Source organism: Prunus dulcis, chromosome 8 (assembly GCF_902201215.1).
Source record: "Prunus dulcis chromosome 8, ALMONDv2, whole genome shotgun sequence".
Classification (NCBI taxonomy): Eukaryota; Viridiplantae; Streptophyta; class Magnoliopsida; order Rosales; family Rosaceae; genus Prunus; species Prunus dulcis.
In genome coordinates this window covers 583,460-593,978 of record NC_047657.1, presented here as the reverse complement: position 1 = coordinate 593,978, position 10,519 = coordinate 583,460, and positions in this window count along the sequence as shown.

Here is a 10,519-nt window from a genome sequence, read left to right as displayed (position 1 = left end):
TACTCTGAAGGAGAAGACCATTTGGTTGGTTTCTCAACATTCAGTTTATATTTACCAACAGTAGGAGGAGACCATTTGGTTGGTTTCTCAACATTTATTTTAGGTACACCTTTCACAAGATTTCCATATTCATCAGCCAAGTAAATAGCTCTTTTGAAAATCACCTCATGTGCACAACAACGACCTTCAACAACTACTTTATTTTTGTTTTGCCATAAGCTCCAGCAGATGTATAAAAGCAAGCTCATTTCATACTTCGAAAGATAAATAGTGGCAACTTCAAATAAATGCCCATAGTTAGAAAAGTGCACCCCTATAAAAACCTCCCTGAACTACACTTTTTTCCAAACTTTTTGGGCACTAGGACAACTCCACAATGCATGAATCACACTCTCAGAATTCACATTACAAATGGGGCAGGAGTCATCAGAGATTATTTTCCTTTTAACCAGATTAGATTTACAAGGAAGATAATTTTTAATAGCTCTCCAATTAAAATATAAGAGTTTTGTGGTACCTCTTGGGTCCAAACTTTTCTCCAGAAAGCACTTTGTATTCTTGGATCCGAAGAGGATCCAACAGCCCCACTGCACTCCTTTTTTTTTTTTTTTTTTGACATCTCCAACCTATATCCACTTTTCATAGAATAAATTCCATTAGTCGTATAATGTCAAATCCATCTATCCGTGTGATAATTAACACTCAAAGGGATAGAGGTAATGGCCTTAACATCTTCCACATGAAAACACAAACTTAGTAAATCAACATTCCAATTCCCAATAGGAAAAATAAAAGCACTTACTTTAGTTTCTTGATCCAACACTTGAGGGGAAATAGGCGAAAAGAATTAGGTCTAGGAATCCAAGCATCTCCATTGACTAGAGTTTCTTGTCCATCTCCAACCCTCTTTCTTAAACCCCTCAAGAGCAACTCACGACTCCAAATCAAAGACCTCCAAACATATGAAGAAGCTCTTCCTTTACCAACTGCCAAGAAATTACAATTTGGAAAATATCGAGCTTTTAACACCTTGTGAATCATGGATTGTTCATTAGTAATAAGTCTCCAACATTGCTTAGCCACAAGAGCTTTGTTAAATAACTCCAGATCTCTAAACCCCATTCTACCTTCATCCTTTGCAAAACACGGATGCTCCCACTTTGCCCAACTAATACCTTTGCAATACTCTGAATTCTTCCACCAAAATTTAGAGATCATTGAATTTAATTCCGCTCGAAATGTTATAGGAAGTTTAAGGACTCCCATAGAATAATTTGGAATGCTCTAAGCCACCGCTTTGATAAGGAGAGCCTTTCCTGCTTTTGAAAGCAATTTCTCTTGCCATCAATTAAGCTTCTTTCTCAATCTTTCATTTATTCCGTTAAAACAATCCTTCTTTGTCCTGCCAATCACAATTGGCAATCCCAAATATTTCTCATGAAACTCAACAATTGGGATCTTTAGAATGCTGCTCACCTCATTCCTTAAATGCACAAGAGTGTTCGTACTGAAAGCAATTGCTGACTTCTCCATGTAGAATTGTAAGTAGTGAGCCTGATTTTCTTTTAAGCCTAGAGTGTTAATTGTGTATTCACTTAGTCCTAGAAGATGACAAGTGTAAGGCTTCAAACATGTAAAAACTAAAATAGCCAAGAGCTAGAATTAAGACAGATGGATGGCTGAGATTCACTGATGCTTGTGTGAATCCAGCTCAGAGCTAACGGTCATGTAGTACACGCCGTGTGAGCTCATTTTTACTTACATAGAGAATATACAAAAGCCTTCACAGATCTTGTGAGCAAGCAGAGCAGTTATTCAACAGAACTATACACCAAAACAGGTTGAACAGCCATGGCCTCAGAGCAGGTTGGATCGATTGAATCTGGGCGTTTTTCAAAGAAATCAAGCTAAATCGGTGCTCACTCAAGCTCGTGGCAATCGATTGGAGCTCATTTGATATCTGAAACAAGTTGGTTGTGGTTATCTGAGATTAGCAATGTCTGGATCTGGAGGCTCATAAGTAAGAACTCCGATCTTCTCCGGTGAGAACTATGAGTTATGGAGAATCAAAATGATAACCATCTTCAAGTCATATGGGTTGTGGGCTCTGGTGGAGAAAGGAATTACGATTCCAGAATCGAAGAAGAAGAAGGCAGCTGAGGAAACATCTACAGAGGAAGATGATGAGAAGATGGCTGCGATTCTTATGAAGGATGCAAAAGCTCTGGGGATTATTCAGAACTCAGTCTCTGATCAGATCTTCCCTCGCATTGCTAATGCTGATTCAGCTAAAATGGCATGGAATCTGCTATATGGAGAATATCATGGTGGTGACCATGTCAGGTCAGTCAAGCTTCAAAACCTTAGACGTGAGTTTGAGTATACTAGGATGCATGAAAATGAATCTCTGTCTGCATATCTTACCCGTTTGAATGAGCTGATTAATCAAATGAAAACATATGGTGAATCTCTATCTAATGAAAGGCTCGTTCAGAAGGTTCTAATTAGCTTAAATAAGGTTTATGATCCTATTTGTCTGGTGATTGAGAATACAAAAAGTCTGGAAACAGTAGATCTACAGGAAGTCATTGCCATTCTAAAGAGTCAAGAGCAACAATTTGAGCTGCATAATACTGATACAACTGAGAAGGCATTTGCCTCTTTTTCTGTGAATCCCAAAAGCCAGAACAAGGGAGGATATCAATCTGGTCAATCTAAGTCTCAAAAAAATTGGAGTCCAAAAGGCAAACCATGGGAATCAAACTCCAAGCCTCAGCACACCAATTTTGCACAGAACTCATCATCAACAGTGGGTCAAGAAAAGGTTCAAAACCACAGTGCAAAGTATGTTCTAAATTTCATTTTGGAGAATGCAGATACAAGGGAAAGCCTAAGTGTTACAATTGTGATAAATTTGGACATTTGGCTAGGGAGTGTACTGCAGGCAAGAATGTGCAGAAAGCAAACTGTGCAAATCAAATGGAAGTGACTGGAAACCTATTCTATGCCAACAGTACTATTGCTGCCACAAATGTTACTGGAGAATGGTATATAGACAGTGGGTGTAGCAACCACATGACTGGGAATGGGAGTTTGCTAATAGATATTAGAACAAATGTGGTAGGCAAGGTGCAAATGCCAAATGGTGAGCTTGTGAATGTAGCTGGAATGGGCACATTGGCAATTGATACTACCAAAGGCAGAAAGTATATCAAGGAAGTGATGTATCTTCCCGGATTGAAAGAGAATTTACTAAGTGTAGGCCAAATGGATGAACACGGTTACTACCTAGTATTTGGAGGAAAATTGTGCAGCATCTTTGAAGGTCCTTCACTAGAATGTCTTGTAATCAAAGTAGAGATGAAAAGGAATAGGTGTTACCCTTTGGCACTATTACCTAATGATCATATTGCACTAAAGGCAAGTGTGTCTAACTCTACTTGGACATGGCACAAAAGGTTGGGTCATCTGCACCTAAAAGGACTAAGTCAACTTAAAGAGAAGAATATGGTGCATGGACTGCCATTCATGGAAAAGGTTGATGGAGTCTGTGATGGATGTCAGTTTGGAAAGCAGCATCGAGAATGGTTTCCAAAGAACCAAGCATGGAGAGCAAGCAATCCTCTTGAGCTAGTTCATGTGGATTTGTGTGGACCCATGCAAAATGAATCCATTGCTGGCAACAAGTATTTCATGCTCCTTATAGATGACTGTACAAGAATGGTTTGGGTCTATTTTCTCAAATACAAATCTGATGCACTAAATTGCTTTTGAAAATTCAAGTCCATGGTTGAATTGCAAAGTGGTCTTAAGGTGAAGTGTTTGAGAAGTGACAGGGGAGGAGAGTTCACATCTTGTGAATTCAACAAGTTATGTGAAGTTGAAGGGATTCAAAGACAACTCTCTATGGCCTATACTCCACAACAAAATGGAGTGGTGGAGAGGAAAAATAGGACTGTGGTGGAAATGGCAAAAGCAATGTTTCATGGGAAAGGATTGCCTTACTATCTGTGGGCAGAAGCTGTGCATATAGCTGTCTACTTGATAAATAGGTGCCCTACTAGGGCACTTGGAGATAAAACACCATTTGAGGCATATAGTGGGAGAAAACCAGGTCTGGCTCATCTCAAAATATTTGGTTGTGTGTGTTATGTACACATATCAACTGAAGTGAGGCAGAAGTTAGATGCAAAAAGCACCAAGGGTATTTTTGTGGGATATGCAATCTGTGAAAAAGGTTATAGAGTGTATGATCCTGCTACTAAGAAGATTTTACTCTCAAGGGATGTTGTGTTTGATGAGAATGCAGCTTGGGTTTGGAAACAAATGTCTGATGAACAAGGAAGTGTGATCAATCATGAAGAACAATATGATCTGTCTAATGATTCATCTCAAGTGACACCTTCTAGAGGTCATGATCACTTTCAATCACCAAGAACAAGTGATATAAGCAGCAGCATGAGAAATACTCAAGCTTTTGATCACACTCCATTAAAATGGAGAAATCTGGATGATGTTCTAGCTCAATGCAATCTTTGTATTATGGAACCAGAAAAATTTGATGACGCTGCTAAAGATGAATCTTGGATGAAAGCAATGAATGATGAACTTTCAATGATTGAGAAAAATGCAACATGGGAGCTGGTGGACAGACCAACCGATAAACCTATAATTGGAGTTAAGTGGGTGTTCAAAACCAAGCTAAACCTTGATGGTTCAGTACAGAAGAACAAGGCATTGCTGGTTGCCAAAGGTTATGCTCAGAAACCAGGTGTCGATTACAATGAGACCTTTGCACCAGTGGCTAGACTTGATACAATCCGCACATTAGTTGCATTGGCAGCTCAAAAGAACTGGAAATTGTATCAACTAGATGTCAAATCTGCCTTCCTAAATGGTGTTTTGGAAGAGGAGGTGTATGTAGATCAACCGGATGGTTTTGTGGTCAAGGGGAGTGAAGATAAGGTGTACAAGCTTCATAAAGCTCTCTATGGCCTAAAACAGGCACCAAGAGCTTGGTACTGTGAGATTGACACCTACTTTGCTCAATATGGTTTTGCCAAAAGTCCAAGTGAGGCCACTCTCTATACCAAAACTAGAGGAGAGGCAGAAATTCTAATAGTGTCCATCTATGTAGATGACATTGTTTATACAGGGAGTTGTCAATCAATGTTAGAGGAGTTCAAGCAAGACATGATGGTGAAATATGAAATGACAGACTTGGGGCTCTTGCATCATTTTTTAGGAATGGGAGTCATTCAAACTCACACTAGCATTTTTCTTCACCAAAAGAAATATGCAGCATCTTTGTGGAGCAAATTTGGCCTACGTGAATGCAAACCTGTCTCCATACCTTTGGTTACAACTGAGAAGTTAAGCAAAGAAGATGGAAGTGGTCCAGCAAATGAAAAGCAATATAGGAAGATTGTGGGAAGCTTGCTATACCTCACAGCTACAAGACCCGATATAATGTATGCATCTAGTCTACTTGCTAGATTTATGCATTGTCCTACTAATAAGCATTATGGGACTGCTAAAAGAGTTCTCAGGTATATTCAAGGGACACTTGATTATGGGATGGAGTATGTGAAAGGAAGGAATGCAATGTTAATTGGCTATTGTGATAGTGACTGGAGTGGCTCAGTGGATGACAGGAAGAGCACCTCAGGGTATGCTTTCTCTTTTGGCAGTGGTGTTTTTGCTTGGGCATCAGTCAAACAAAACTGTGTTGCCCTTTCTACTACAGAGGCAGAATACATCAGTGCTTCAGAAGCAACTGCATAGGCAATTTGGCTCAGATTTGTTTTGGAAGACTTTGGTGAATTTCAGGCTGAAGCTACCCCACTACATTGTGACAATACAGTTGCTATTGCTATCACAAAGAACCCTGTGTTTCACCAGAAAACTAAGCACATTGATCGAAGGTATCATTTCATCAAGGATGCCTTGCAAGAAGGAATCATTAACTTGATTTACTATCCTAAAAATGAGCAGCTGGCAGATATCTTCACAAAGTCATTGGCTAAAGATCGATTCTGCTATCTCACAGACAAACTTGGTGTGAAATCAGCTCAAAACTTAAAGGGGAGTGTAGAATTGTAAGTAGTGAGCCTGATTTTCTTTTAAGCCTAGAGTGTTAATTGTGTATTCACTTAGTCCTAGAAGATGACAAGTGTAAGGCTTCAAACATGTAAAAACTAAAATAGCCAAGAGCTAGAATTAAGACAGATGGATGGCTGAGATTCACTAATGCTTGTGTGAATCCAGCTCAGAGCTAACGGTCATGTAGTACATGCCGTGTGAGCTCATTTTTTACTTACGTAGAGAATATACAAAAGCCTTGCTCACATATCTTGTGAGCAAGCAGAGCAGTTATTCAACAGCATTCTTCATTTTTCTTCTTAATTTCTCTCTAAACAGAACTATACACCAAAATCCAGTTTGAACAGCGAAACACTAACACTCCAAATTTATTTTTTCTGCTGCCTCATAAATCTCAAACACCCTTTTAAGGGTTATACAGGCCTAAGGGTTGCTTCAAGAAAGATTAGGCTGTCATCTGCAAAAAAAACAAATGAGAAATTGGAGGGGTTCCCCAGCAACTTCAATCCCTTTTATTTCACCAAAAGGCTTTGCCTGTTTAAGAAGCAAAGAAAAACCCTTAGCACAAATGAGGAAAAGATAGGGGGATAAGGGATCTCCTTGTCTAATCTAACTTTGTGGGATAATATTACCTTCAACAACTCCATGCCTTATCAAAGAACATGAAACAGTAGATATACACTCAAAGACCAGCTTAATAAAATCATCAGGGAAATCCAATTTCTCCATCATTTTACAAATGAAATACCAATCAACTCTATCATACACTTTTGCCATGTCTAACTTCAGTGCAATCTTTGGAACTTTTTCCCCTCTTCTACTTCTCATGGCATGGATTGTTTCAGAAGCCAGAATGATATTATCTAAAATTTTCTTCTTTGGTACAAAAGCACTTTGGCTTTCAGATATAACCATTGGGAGCACACATCTTAATTTGTTCGCTATAGCTTTAGAAATAATTTTATAGATCACATTGCAAAGAGATATTGGCCTGTACTAAGTCACAAATTCTAACTTTTCAACTTTAGGGATGAGAGCTATCAAAGTCTTGTTCAGGCTTCTCACACTTTTCTGACCATTGAGAATTTTTAGACATACCTCAGCAACTTCGTCCCCAAGAATGTGCCAATACTTCTAGAAAAAAACAGTGGGCATTCCATCATTTCCAGGAGCCTTTGAATGAGGCATTTGCTTCAGAGCAAACTCTTCCTCATCTCTGTTGTAAGCTGAATAAGAAAATGCTTCATTTGATCAGGCACTTTTGGAATAAACATGTCAATGATCACCTCAATGTTATGACCTCCTGTTTTCGCAAAGATAGACTGAAAATAGCTATTGAAATTTTTTATTACCAATCTCCAATCCGTACACCATTTCCCTTTCGAATTATACACCCCATCTATGAAATTATTCTTTGTTCTCTCCCTTGCCTTTTCATGGAAATACTAGTATTTTTATTACCTTCTTTCAGCCATTCCACCCTTGAACGTTGTTGCCACATAATTTCTTGTTTTTCTAGCAGGTCTTCAATCTTTCTTTCAAGAAAATCCTCCATCTGACTTTGTTGTTTCGAAGGGTTAATGCATTGCAAAAGATCCAGCTCTTCTTTGCACTTCTTTATTTGAGTCCTGCCACTACTAAAGACATCTTTTTCTCACTTTTTAAAAGAAATAGCAAACCTTTTGAGCTTTTCTTTCACGAAAATGTGTTCATCTACATTATGCTCCTAGGCATCCTTCATCTACATTTATGGCAGTATGGGATGTCAGTGGTGTATCACACATGGATATACCACGGGGAACAATTCGAGATAACTTCACCTCCTGCAACTGCTCAAGAGGCACCTCGTATTGATGATTATACGCATAATATTTTGAATGATGCATTCCCACCAGATTTGGGAGGTGTAAATGATACATTGGGAGACAACGAAGATATAGGAGATGATACCAATTATGCATAGGGTTGAGATGGATAAGTATGAGAAGTTGGTTGCTTAATCTCAGAGACAATTGTTTCCCAGTAGCAATGCATCAGTTTTGACAGCAATGGTACAATTCATGCATGGAGCAACAAGTCATTTGATCAAATGTTACAAATACTCAGTGCTATTTGTCCACAGCCTCATAGCATTCCTCCATCATTCTATGCCACTAATAAGATGTTGAAAGATTTGGGTTTGGAGAATGAAAAAATTGATGCATGTATTTACGATTGTGCTTTGTTTTACAAAGAGCATAAAAGTAAAGATAAATGTCCAAAGTCTGATGAGCCTATGTATAAACCTACTACTAGTAAAAAGAAAACAATGGTGCCCCAAAAAGTGTTGCGATATATTCCTCTAAGTCCAGATTACAGAGATTGCTTATGTCTGAACATACAGCAGGTCACATGTGGTGGCATAAGGATAAACAAGTTGATGATGAAGGTGTTATGAGGCATCCATTAGATTATATTGCTTGGAAGGAGTTTTATAAGATGTACCCTGAGTTTGTTGAAGAGCCACGAAATATCAGGTTAGGCCTTGCAACAGATGGGCACATCTTATAGTATGTGGCTGGTGATGGTGATTCCTTACAATCTACCTACTTGAATTTGTATAAAACAACAATATTCAATAATGACTTTGCTTATTCCAGGCCCAAAGGCACCAGGCAAGGAGCTGGATGTGTATTTGCATCCTTTAATTGATGAGCTAAAAGAGTTGTAGGAACAAGGTGTTCAAACTTATGATAAGTTTACTGATACATGGTTTAACATGCGGGCAGCTGTAATATGGACAATCAATGACTTTCTCGCTTATGGGAATTTATTTGGTTGGAGTACTAAAGGTTACAAAGCAAGTCCCGTATGTCTTGAGGATACAACATCTACCAAGCTGAGAAATAAAATTTGTTATATGGGGCACCGTAGCTACTTGAAAAAGAATCACCCTTGGCGTAACGATTCTGAAAATTTTGATGGAACTATTGAGATGAGGGATCCCCCAAGAGAATTCTCTGGTGATGATATATTACTTCAGTTTAATCACCTGGTGCAATGTAAGCTTGGTAAACATCCTGATAATTTGGACAGAAAGAGAAAGCGGACACCTATGGAGTTAAATTGGAAAAATAAAAGTTTTTTTTTTCAATTGGAATATTGGTCCTAGTTGAAAATAAGACATAACTTGGACGTAATGCATATTGAGAAGAATATAAGTGACAACATTGTTGGAACATTGTTGAGCATAGAAGGAAAAACAAAAGACACACCCAATGCTCGTTTGGATTTGAAAGACATGAATATACAAAGGAATCTGCATTTAGATAAAGATGAAAATGGCAAGATAAAGAAGTATGCTGCAAAATATACATTAGAACCGGCTGATCGTCGAGCATTTTGTGAATTTTTGAAATCTGTAAAATTTCCGGATGGTTATGCTGCTAATATATCACGAAATGTCAAAGATGGGAAGATCTCAGGTTTGAAGACTCATAATTGTCATGTTTTGTTACAACGAATTTTACCTATTGGAATTCGACCATACTTGATAAAAGAAGTGTGTGTGCCACTTGTAGAATTAGCATATTTCTTCCAACAAATTTGTGCAAAGATGTTGAATGTTGTAGATTTGGACAAATTGGAGGTTGACATTGTGGTCATTTTATGCAAACTTGAGAAAATATTTTCACCTGCCTTTTTTGATGTCATGGTTCATTTGGCCTTTCATTTACCACGTGAGGGCAAACTTCGGGGACTTGTAGGATATCGTTGGATGTACCCGATAAAGAGGTAATACTTAGTCATCATCTTTTTATATTTATTTTGATTAGATTCTCTTTTATTTGTATTTAAAGATATTAATATACAATTATTAACAGGATGTTAGGGAAGTTAAAGGGCTATGTATGTAATAGAGCCAGACCCGAAGGTTCAATTGTTGAGGGATACATTGCAAATGAAGCATTAACTTTTTGTTTAATGTATTTTCGTAATGTGGAGACTATTTTCTCTTGTCCTGAATGAAATGATGATGGTGGTGAAGCCAATGCTAAGCTCTTAGTATTTTCTAAAAATGCACGACCCTTTAATGGCTATAAATTTCTTCAATTGTCAAAAGGAGAAATGGAACCAATTTATGGGTATATCTTGGACAATTGCGAAGAAATTGAAACATTTAGAAAGTATGTAAATGTAATTAATTCTATTTTTATCACTCTGTTTACTTATTGCTTTGATTTAACTTTCTATTTATTTTTTCACTAAGCATCGTCAAATATTAGAGCGTGAAAGCCCGTTTAACATAGAACAGAGACATAGGCAGTCGTTTCCCCAATGGTTCAAGCATCATGTCAAAGAGTGTATATTGAGGAATCAACATTATATTGGTGACTAAAGAAGTGTATGCATTAATCATATGGTCCTGATGAAAGAG